The sequence below is a fragment of the Macrobrachium nipponense genome, chromosome 9, assembly GCF_015104395.2.
Source record: "Macrobrachium nipponense isolate FS-2020 chromosome 9, ASM1510439v2, whole genome shotgun sequence".
NCBI lineage: Eukaryota > Metazoa > Arthropoda > Malacostraca > Decapoda > Palaemonidae > Macrobrachium > Macrobrachium nipponense.
The window spans coordinates 78,423,582-78,435,967 of record NC_061110.1 but is presented as its reverse complement, the minus strand read 5'-3'; the positions used below and the strand labels follow the sequence as shown (position 1 = coordinate 78,435,967).

Here is a 12,386-nt window from a genome sequence, read left to right as displayed (position 1 = left end):
AATGTTTAATGTGACTGGGAGAAAAAGTGCCTAAAAAAGGGGAAAGGAGGCCAGCTAACCATTTAGAAATTTTGTAATTGAAAGCACCGGCACATGAAACGATGGGTCTGAATGGAAGATTGTCTTTGTGAGTTTTTGAGAAGGCCATAAAAATAGGGTAATTTAGGATTAATTACTTTAAATTTTCTCTAATAGTTCAATACTCTTTTTGTCTTTGCCATTAATCTTACTTTCCGAAAAAATTCTGTGTAACGTTTTGGAGGGGATTTTTCGTCAGTTTTTCGTATGTGTTTGTGTCGCTAAGGAGCTGGTTGATTTTGTCAAGGTAGAAGTCTTTGTCCATTATTACGATTTTGCCGTCTTTGTCGGATCTACTTATTATAACATCTAACTTTTTTAGCGAGTGGATGGCTATCATGAATCTGCGGGGAACAGGATATTTCTTATGTAAGTCAGTTAAAAGCATTAGTAACACTCCTTTTAAACATATCTCTTCACGGTTGTAGTTTTTATCAGATATGAATTTATCAAAAGCCACTATGAAGTCTAGGTTGTTTTTGCGGTCTGGCATAAGGGCAAAGGATAAGCCTAAATTTAAAACTAATGTTGATTTACAGTAAGGGGGGTTGGGGGGTTGGATAAGTTTTAACAAAACTTTGTCTTGTTGCTCAAGATTATTCCATGCACTATTGTCTATTAGGTTATTTAACTTGCTTAGAAGTCTGTTGGAATGAGTCACGCTATTATAGGCAGCAATGTCGGAACAGAATGAAATCAGATACCTGTATATGTGGTCCGTGTGAGGAGGCGAGATTAGACTGGGGTTCCATATCACTCTGCGTAGTACGAAGATGTCGTTTTTCGTATCGGTGATTCTTTCCTCCAGGAAAATCTTGTGTGGAGAGAGGGAGCGGGGTCCCCGATTGCAGAGTCCATCTCCCGAATCCGTACATTTTTGGTAGTACTTGTTCTTTGAGGCATTCTTCTAAAAGTGTTTTTGGTTTTTTCAGCCGGTTGTAGTCTGATCAGTTCTTTTTTCAAACTTGCGAAAAATTGGCTTGACTTCTGAAGTGAGTGAAGAATCCTGGAAAGGCGGTTGAATTCCATAATGGGCTGAAAATGACTGGTAAAAAATGTTCTGTACAACAGAGTTCCATCTAATAAAAGGAGCCCATAAAAACACCAAAATAGAGAAAAAGTACTATATTTCAGAGACTGCTGTCTCTCTCTTCAGGTATATGAATGAGAAAAGTTTACAGAAAAGGTGGTATTTATACCAGAGGTCCATCCACAAACAAGCCATTTTAAGTCACCCCCCGCTGATAATCTTCCTCTAATCTTCTTAAGGGTTGGTTGAATGAAGACGTTGTCGATCGTGTCCGAAATCCATCCTCCTTTTGAGATGTTCATTACCTGCCTCTCTTTTATTAAGGCCGATTCCATCATTTGACTCTTGTACCGGCAGTTGCTGCTATAAATTACACGTGACAAATTCCAGTTTATTCTATGGTTATGTTCATTTATATGGTTGAAGATAGCCGAGTTCTGTTGTCCATACCTAACTGACCGTTTGTGTTGTATTAATCTCTGGGGAAGGGATTTACCTGTAAATCCGATGTAAGATTGGTCACAGTCCTGGCATGGATTTCGTATACCCCAGAGTCCTTTGGAGATGTCTTTTGTTGGACGTTAATCAGGGATTTGGCTAAGGTGTTTGGGTAAGTAAATACAAAAGGGTTCGATTTTCCGAGGGGGTTGGTTATTCTCTTAATCGTGTCCAGGTTGGTGGGGAATTATTATTTTATTGTTGGGTGTATCTCTGGTCTTGTCTTTAGGGGGTCGGTAGAAAATTACGTTAGCTTTGTGAATTGCTTTCTCAAATTATATGGTCAGGATAGGTTTTAAAGACGAAAGTTGCTTGCGAATTAGTTCAAATTCTTTTTCCGGAGGAATTCTGGGGAACAAATTCGTAAGGCTCTTAAGAACAAGTTACTAGCTACACCTATTTTGATAGAAATGTCATGTAGCTAAAGTAGTGAATGTATGAAGTGAGAACGTTGGTTTTCTGTATATGGTAAATTTGTATTCTGTCGTATCTCTGATTATTAAAAACATCAAGAAAAGGAATTTTGTTGTCTGTTTCCCATTCAACTTTAAATTTGATGCTGGGCACTAATGTGTTTTAATTTCGAGAGGAATTCATTGAAATTGCCCCACCTTATTATCCCAAAATGTTAGGATATCATCCACGTATCTCATCCACAGCATGTTTTTGGGTTTTATTGCATTTATTACTGTAGTTTCAAAGTATTCCATGTACAGATTGGCTAGAACAGGACTTAAAGACTACCCATACTACACCCGAATTTTTTGCTTGTAGAATGATTCCCCGAATGAAAATACGTATTAGATGCACATAATTCAACTAGCTTTATTATTTTGTCAAGCGCCAATGGGAATGATCTGTTAGGGGGATAATTTACCCTTAAAATTGAAGAACGTCCTGTACTGGTACTTTAGTGAACAAGGAATCTACATCAAGGCTTAAAGTTTTATGTTGTGAAGTGGTATATGTGCTTCTCTGAATTTGTGACAAAAATCTTCCGAATGTTTAATGTGACTGGGAGAAAAAGTGCCTAAAAAAGGGGAAAGGAGCCAGCTAACCATTTAGAAATTTTGTAATTGAAAGCACCGGCACATGAAACGATGGGTCTGAATGGAAGATTGTCTTTGTGAGTTTTGGGAAGGCCATAAAAATAGGGTAATTTAGGATTAATTACTTTAAATTTCTCTAATAGTTCAATACTCTTTTTGTCTTTGCCAATTAATCTTACTTTCCGAAACAAATTCTGTGGGAACGTTTTGGAGGGGATTTTCGTCAGTTTTTCGTATGTGTTTGTGTCGCTAAGGAGCTGGTTGATTTTGTCAAGTAGAAGTCTTTGTCCATTATTACGATTGCCGTCTTTGTCGGATCTACTTATTATAACATCTAACTTTTTTAGCGAGTGGATGGCTATCATGAATCTCGGGGAACAGGATATTTCTTATGTAAGTCAGTTAAAGCATTTAGTAACACTCCTTTTAAACATATCTCTTCACGGTTGTAGTTTTTATCAGATATGAATTTATCAAAAGCCACTATGAAGTCTAGGTTGTTTTTGCGGTCTGGCATAATGGCAAAGGATAAGCCTAAATTTAAAACTAAATGTTGATTTACAGTAAGGGGGTGTTGGATAAGTTTAAAACTTTTGTCTTGTTGCTCAAGATTATTCCATGCACTATTGTCTATTAGGTTTATTTAACTTGCGTAGAAGTCTGTTTTGAATGAGTCACGCTATTTATAGCAGCAATGTCGGAACAGAATGAAATCAGATACCTGTATATGTGGTCCGTAGTGAGAGGCGAAGATTAGACTGGGTTCCATATATCACTCTGCGTAGTACGAAGATGTCGTTTTTCGTATCGGTGATTCTTTCCTCCAGGAAAATCTTGTGTGAGAGAGGGAAGGGGTCCGATTGCAGAGTCCATCTCCCGAATCCGTACATTTTTGGTAGTACTTGTTCTTTGAGGCATTCCCACAGAATTTTTTCGGAAAGTAAGATTAATTGGCAAAGACAAAAAGAGTATTGAACTATTAGAGAAATTTAAAGTAATTAATCTAAATTACCCTATTTTTATGGCCTTCCCAAAACTCACAAAGACAATCTTCCATTCAGACCCATCGTTTCATGGCCGGTGCTTTCAATTACAAAATTTCTAAATGGTTAGCTGGCCTCCTTTCCCCCTTTTTTTAGGCACTTTTTTCTCCCAGTCACATTAAACATTCGGAAGATTTTTGTCACAAATTCAGAGAAGCACATATACCACTTCACAACATAAAACTTTTAAGCCTTGATGTAGATTCCTTGTTCACTAAAGTACCAGTACAGGACGTTCTTCAATTTTTAAGGGTAAAATTATCCCCCTATTCAGATCATTTCCCATTGGCGCTTGACAAAATAATAAAAGCTAGTTGAATTATGTGCATCTAATAACGTATTTTCATTCTGGGGAATCATTCTACAAGCAAAAATTCGGGTGTAGTATGGGTAGTCCTTTAAGTCTGTTCTAGCCAATCTGTACATGGAATACTTTGAAACTACAGTAATAAATGCAATAAAACCCAAAAACATGCTGTGGATGAGATACGTGGATGATATCCTAACATTTTGGGATAATAGGTGGGGCAATTTCAATGAATTCCTCTCGAAATTAAACACATTAGTGCCCAGCATCAAATTTAAAGTTGAATGGGAAACAGACAACAAATTCCTTTTCTTGATGTTTTAATAATCAGAGATACGACAGAATACAAATTTACCATATCAGAAAACCAACGTTCTCCACTTCATACATTCACTACTTTAGCTATCATGACATTTCTATCAAAATAGGTGTAGCTAGTAACTTGTTCTTAAGAGCCTTACGAATTTGTTCCCCAGAATTCCTGGAAAAAGAATTTGAACTAATTCGCAAGCAACTTTCGTCGTTTAAAATATCCTGACCATATAATTGAGAAAGCAATTCACAAAGCTAACGTAATTTTCTACCGACCCCCTAAAGACAAGACCAGAGATACACCCAACAATAAAATAATAATTCCCCACCTGGACACGATTAAGAGAATAACCAACCCCTCGGAAAATCGAACCCTTTTGTATTTACTTACCCAAACACCTTAGCCAAATCCCTGATTAACGTCCAACAAAAGACATCTCCAAAGGACTCTGGGGTATACGAAATCCCATGCCAGGACTGTGACCAATCTTACATCGGATTTACAGGTAAATCCCTTCCCCAGAGATTAATACACACAAAAACGGTCAGTTTAGGTATGGACAACAGAACTCGGCTATCTTCAACCATATAAATGAACATAACCATAGAATAAACTGGAATTTGTCACGTGTAATTTATAGCAGCAACTGCCGGTACAAGAGTCAAATGATGGAATCGGCCTTAAGAAAAGAGAGGCAGGTAATGAACATCTCAAAGGAGGATGGATTTCGGACACGATCGATCAACGTCTTCATTCAACCAACCCTTAAGAAGATTAGAGGAAGATTATCACGGGGGTGACTTAAATGGCTTGTTTGTGGATGGACCTCTTGGTATAAATACCACCTTTTCTGTAAACTTTTCTCATTCATATACCTGAAGAGAGAGACAGCAGTCTCTGAAATATAGTACTTTTTCTCTTTTGGTGTTTTTATGGGCTCCTTTTATTAGATGGAACTCTGTTGTTACAGAACATTTTTACCAGTCATTTTCAGCCCATTATGGAATTCAACCACCTTTCCAGGATTCTTCACTCACTTCCAGAAGTCAAGCCAATTTTTCGCAAGTTTGAAAAAGAACTGATCAGACTACACCGGCTGAAAAACCAAAAACACTTTTTAGAAGAATGCCTCAAAGAACAAGTACTACCACCAAAAATGTACGGATTCGGGAGATGGACTCTGCAATCGGACCCCTTCCCTCTCTCACAAGATTTTCCTGGAGGAAAAGAATCACGATACGAAAAAACGACATCTTCGTACTACGCAGAGTGATATATGGAACCCAGTCTAATCTTCGCCTCCTCACTACGGACCACATATCCAGGTATCTGATTTCATTCTGTTCCGACATTGCTGCCTATAATAGCGTGACTCATTCCAACAGACTTCTACGCAAGTTAATAACCTAATAGACATAGTGCATGGAATAATCTTGAGCAACAAGACAAAGTTTTAAACTTATCCAACACCCCCCTTACTGTAAATCAACATTTAGTTTTTAAAATTTAGGCTTATCCTTTGCCCTTATGCCAGACCGCAAAAACAACCTAGACTTCATAGTGGCTTTTGATAAATTCATATCTGATAAAAACTACACCAAAGTGAAGAGATATGTTTAAAAGGAGTGTTACTAAATGCTTTAACTGACTTACATAAGAAATATCCTGTTCCCCGCAGATTCATGATAGCCATCCACTCGCTAAAAAGTTAGATGTTATAATAAGTAGATCCGACAAGACGGCAAAATCGTAATAATGGACAAAGACTTCTACCTTGACAAAATCAACCAGCTCCTTAGCGACGAACAAACACATACGAAAAACTGACGAAAAATCCCCTCCAAAACGTTCCCACAGAATTTTTTCGGAAAGTAAGATTAATTGGCAAAGACAAAAAGAGTATTGAACTATTAGAGAAATTTAAAGTAATTAATCCTAAATTACCCTATTTTTATGGCCTTCCCAAAACTCACAAAGACAATCTTCCATTCAGACCCATCGTTTCATGTGCCGGTGCTTTCAATTACAAAATTTCTAAATGGTTAGCTGGCCTCCTTTCCCCTTTTTTAGGCACTTTTTCTCCCAGTCACATTAAACATTCGGAAGATTTTTGTCACAAATTCAGAGAAGCACATTATACCACTTCACAACATAAAACTTTTAAGCCTTGATGTAGATTCCTTGTTCACTAAAGTACCAGTACAGGACGTTTCTTCAATTTTTAAGGGTAAAATTATCCCCCTATTCAGATCATTTCCCATTGGCGCTTGACAAAATAATAAAGCTAGTTGAATTATGTGCATCTAATAACGTATTTTCATTCGGGGAATCATTCTACAAGCAAAAATTCGGTGTAGTATGGGTAGTCCTTTAAGTCCTGTTCTAGCCAATCTGTACATGGAAATACTTTGAAACTACAGTAATAAATGCAATAAAACCCAAAAACATGCTGTGGATGAGATACGTGGATGATATCCTAACATTTTGGGATAATAGGTGGGGCAATTTCAATGAATTCCTCTCGAAATTAAACACATTAGTGCCCAGCATCAAATTTAAAGTTGAATGGGAAACAGACAACAAAATTCCTTTTCTTGATGTTTTAATAATCAGATACGACAGAATATACAAATTTACCATATACAGAAAACCAACGTTCTCACTTTCATACATTCACTACTTTAGCTATCATGACATTTCTATCAAAATAGGTGTAGCTAGTAACTTGTTCTTAAGAGCCTTACGAATTTGTTCCCCAGAATTCCTGGAAAAGAATTTGAACTAATTCGCAAGCAACTTTCGTCTTTAAAATATCCTGACCTATAATTGAGAAAGCAATTCACAAAGCTAACGTAATTTTCTACCGACCCCCTAAAGACAAGACCAGATATACACCCAACAATAAAATAATAATTCCCCACCTGGACACGATTAAGAGAATAACCAACCCCCTCGGAAAATCGAACCCTTTTGTATTTACTTACCCAAACACCTTAGCCAAATCCCTGATTAACGTCCAACAAAAGACATCTCCAAAGGACTCTGGGGTATACGAAATCCCATGCCAGGACTGTGACCAATCTTACATCGGATTTACAGGTAAATCCCTTCCCCAGAGATTAATACAACACAAACGGTCAGTTAGGTATGGACAACAGAACTCGGCTATCTTCAACCATATAAATGAACATAACCATAGAATAAACTGGAATTTGTCACGTGTAATTTATAGCAGCAACTGCCGGTACAAGAGTCAAATGATGGAATCGGCCTTAATAAAAAAGAGAGGCAGGTAATGAACATCTCAAAAGGAGGATGGATTTCGGACACGATCGACAACGTCTTCATTCAACCAACCCTTAAGAAGATTAGAGGAAGATTATCAGCGGGGTGACTTAAAATGGCTTGTTTGTGGATGGACCTCTTGGTATAAATACCACCTTTTCTGTAAACTTTTCTCATTCATATACCTAGAGAGAGACAGCAGTCTCTGAAATATAGTACTTTTTCTCTATTTTGGTGTTTTTATGGGCTCCTTTTATTAGATGGAAACTCTGTTGTTACAGAACATTTTTACCAATCATATATTATATATATAGTATATAATATATATAACCAATATATATATATATCTATATATATTCTATATATATATATATATATATATATATGCATGACTGAAATAACATGTGTGGGAGTTGATGTTCTTTAATAAATAACAATAGCTTTTCGAACCTTATGCTAGATTCATTCTCAGTCAAGTGAACATTGTGACTAAAAATTTGATGAGGTAAACTTCTGAGCAATGTTCAGTTAACTGAGGATGACCTAGCACAGGTTTGAAAGCTATTGTTATTTATTAAAGAACATCAACTCTATCACAGCTATATTATGTGGACCTGCAACCATTATCATAATTTTTGACATGGAAAACTGTGCCCAATAATAATAATAATAATAATAATAATAATAATAATAATAATAATAATAATAAATGTGGCGCTGTGGCAGAGTGGGTTAGGTCGTCAATGGACTGGTTAAGCAATATTGGGGCTGGTCAGTCATTGGATGGGTGACCGCTCTCCTTGGCGTTGACTCCTTGGGAAAGTATCTTTATCATAATTTCCTGTCTACTCAGCTGTAAATTAGTATACCTATTCCTGATGGGGTAGGGTCCAGCTATGGGTTAAATAGCAAAACTCAGCAATGATGGAAAGAAATGAAGGATTAAACGAAACGACATAAATGGAACCTCTGGCAACGGAGGAGCTTCGTCCGCCAACCAGGTATTCAGCCCAAATGAAGGGGAAGACGGTCAGGTATTTGGAGGTCGTCATCCAGCAACTGACCACCACAACAACAGTAACCAACAGCCAGAGACTGGAGCTACAGAAGCAAACCAGAGGAAGAAATGGCAAACCAGAGGAAGAAATGGACAAGAGAAGAAAATAAGGAAAAATGGAGATGCTCCATCAGAAGCAACCCAACGGAGAGAGGATATAGAAGAAGGTTGGGTAACATCTGGATTGAGAGGAATAACACCCCCCAAACAGAGCAGAGGCTGGCAGACCAAGTAAGGAACATAAAGAAAAAGAACTGGCTCTCCCCAACAGAAAGAGAAGAACTGGAAAGGGAAATGTCACACGACAACGAATTACAAGAAGACGAACTGAGAGATGATGCCACAGAAGATGACAAGGATGATGAGGTATCAAACAATGTCACACGAAGAAACACTGACAAAGTAACAGAGAGGATGGAATGGGTAGAAAAGATCAGACAATGGATGGAACCAGATACAGACAGAACAAAGATCCCCGCCATGAAAGCCTACAACACCAAGAAATTAAGGGAGAAAACAAGTGAGGTCAATGAAATAATGGGAATAATACACACCACCAGTATCAGAAACAAATAACTTGGCATATGCAGGAGGAAGATTAGTAGCAGAACTGATGGAGATACGAACACCAACACCACCAACACATCCAACACAAAAGAAACCAAAACAACAACTGCCTTGGAAAAGGCACCTGGAAAAGCAAATCATGGTGATGAGATCTGACTTGAGTAAACTGAAAGAGATGGCAGAAAAAAGGCTAAAACACAAGAAAACAAGGGAGGAACTGAACGAGAAATACAAAGTACAGGAGAGGGGACTAAACAATACAACAGAAGATGTAAAACAGAGGCTTAAGGCCAAAGTACATAAGATCCAACAGTACATGAGCAGGAATAAGGGATACCAACAGAACAAACTATTAGGAACCAACCAGAAAAGACTATACAGCCAACTAAGAGGGGAAGACAACCATCAAGAAATTCCTGAAGCCGAACCAAGTAAGAGACTCTAGGAAAACATATGGAACAATCCGGTATCACACAACAAACATGCAACATGGTTCCAGGAAGTCAAGGAAGAAGAAACAGGAAGAATAAAACAAAGATTCACTGAGATCACGACAGACACAGTCAGACACCAACAAAAGAAAATGCCCAACTGGAAAGCCCCAGGTCCTGATGAAGTCCATGGATACTGGCTCAAAAACTTCAAGGCCCTACACCCACGAATAGCAGAACAACCCCAGCATTGTATCACAAATCACCATGCGGCCAAATGGATGACCACAGGAAGAACATCCTTAGTACAAAAAGACAAGAGTAAGGGAAATATAGCCAGTAACTACAGGCATATCACCTGCCTACCAATAATGTGGAAGTTACTAACAGGTATCATCAGTGAAAGGCTATACAACTACCTAGAGGAGACAGACACCATCCCCCACCAACAGAAAGGCTGCAGAAGGAAGTGTAGGGGCACGAAAGACCAGCTCCTGATAGACAAATTGGTAATGAAGAACAGTAGGAGAAGGAAAAGCAACCTAAGCATGGCATGGATTGACTATAAGAAAGCCTTCGACATGATATCACACACATAGCTAATAGAATGCCTGAAAATATATGGGGCAGAGGAAAACTCCATCAGCTTCCTCAAGAATACAATGCGCAACTGGAATACAATACTTACAAGCTCTGGAATAAGACTAGCAGAGGTTAATATCAGGAGAGGGATCTTCCAGGGCGACTCACTGTCCCCACTACTCTTCGTAGTAGCCATGATTCCCATGACAAACGTACTGCAGAAGATGGATGCTGGGTACCAACTCAAGAAAAGAGGCCACAGAATTAACCATCTGATGTTCATGGATGACATCAAGCTGTATGGTAAGAGCATCAAGGAAATAGATATCCTTATCCACACTGTAAGGATTGTATCTGGGGACATCAGGATGGAGTTTGGAATAGAAAAATGTGCCTTAGTCAACATACAAAAGGGCAAAGTAACAAGGACTGAAGGGATAAAGCTACCAGATGGGAGCAACATCAAACACATAGATGAGACGGGATACAAATACCTGGGAATAATGGAAGGAGGGGATATAAAACACCAAGAGATGAAGGACACAATTAGGAAAGAATATATGCAGAGACTCAAGGTGATACTCAAGTCAAAACTCAACGCCGGAAATATGATAAAAGCCATAAACACATGGGCAGTGCCAGTAATCAGATACAGTGCAGGAACAGTCGAATGGACGAAGGCAGAACTCTGCAGCATAGACCAGAAAACTAGGAAACATATGACAATACACAAAGCACTACACCCAAGAGCAAATATGGTCAGGCTAAAGATAACACGAAAGGAAGGAGGGAGAGGACTACTAAGTATAGAGGACTGCGTCAACATCGCGAACAGAACACTGGGGTAATATCTGAAAACCAGTGAAGACGAGAGGCTCAAGAGTGCATGGGGAGACGGACTGATAAAAGTAGACGAAGACCCAGAAATATACAGAGACAGGAGAATGACAAACAGATGAGAGGATTGGCACAACAAACCAATGCACGGACAATACATGAGACAGACTAAAGAACTAGCCAGCGATGACAAATGGCAATGGCTACAAGAGAGCTCAAGAAGGAAACTGAAGGAATGATAACAGTGGCACATGATCAAGCCCTAAGAACCAGATATGTTCAAAGTACGATAGACGGAAATAACATCTCTCCCATATGTAGGAAGTGCAATACGAAAAATGAAACCATAACCCACTAGCAAGCAAATGTCCGGCACTTGCACAGAACCAGTACAAAAAGAGACATGACTCAGTGGCAAAAGCCCTCCAATGGAGCCTGTGCAAGAAACATCAGCCACCTTACAGTAATAGGTGGTACGAGCACCAACCTGGAGGAATGATAGAAACGAATCAGGCAAAGATCCTTTGGGACTATGGTATCAGAACAGATAGGGTGATACGTGCAAATAGACCAGATGTGACGTTGATTGATAAAATCAAGAAGAAAGTATCACTCGTTGATGTTGCAATACCATGGGATACCAGAGTTGAAGAGAGAGAGGGAAAAAATGGATAAGTATCAAGACCTGAAAATAGAAATAAGAAGGGTATGGGATATGCCAGTGGAAATTGTACCCATAATCATAGGAACACTAGGCACGATCCCAAGATCCCTGAAAAGGAATCTAGAAAAACTAGAGGCTGAAGCAGCTCTTGGACTCATGCAGAAGAGTGTGATCCTAGAAACGGCACACATAGTAAGAGAAGTGATGGATTCCTAAGGAGGCAGGATGCAACCCGGAACCCCACACTATAAATACCACCCAGTTGAATTGGAGGACTGTGCTAGACCAAAAAAAAAAAAATATATAATAATAATAGTAATCCTGTTAATGTAACATCTACTGCCATCCTCAAAGGTATAGTAAAGAAAAATTATCCAATACAGTGCTAAAATTAGGGTAAGTAATTAGACAACAACTTTTAAGTTGAATCAATGTTCAGTGACTGGTATCTCATGCATGGCAGTCCTACCTGCTTTAATTCCCAAAACTCAACAATAAATTCAGAGTTGAAGGGTAATTTAAAGGCTACATTACTCTGTAAATTGCTTTAGGAATACTGTGTGCATGCATGAGTTTCCCAAAGTTTAGTACACTGGTACACTGCATAATTTTCCAAGAGAGCTCAATTCTTAAAAGTAGAAAAGT

General features: G+C 38.5%; 1 protein-coding gene across 1 annotated transcript in view; it reads right to left on the bottom strand.

The window, feature by feature from the left end:
• Window positions 1-12,386, bottom strand: part of LOC135218109 (BRISC and BRCA1-A complex member 1-like) — a 97,124-nt gene that overhangs the window by 38,583 nt on the left and 46,155 nt on the right. The gene's annotated exons all lie outside the window — the stretch shown is intronic.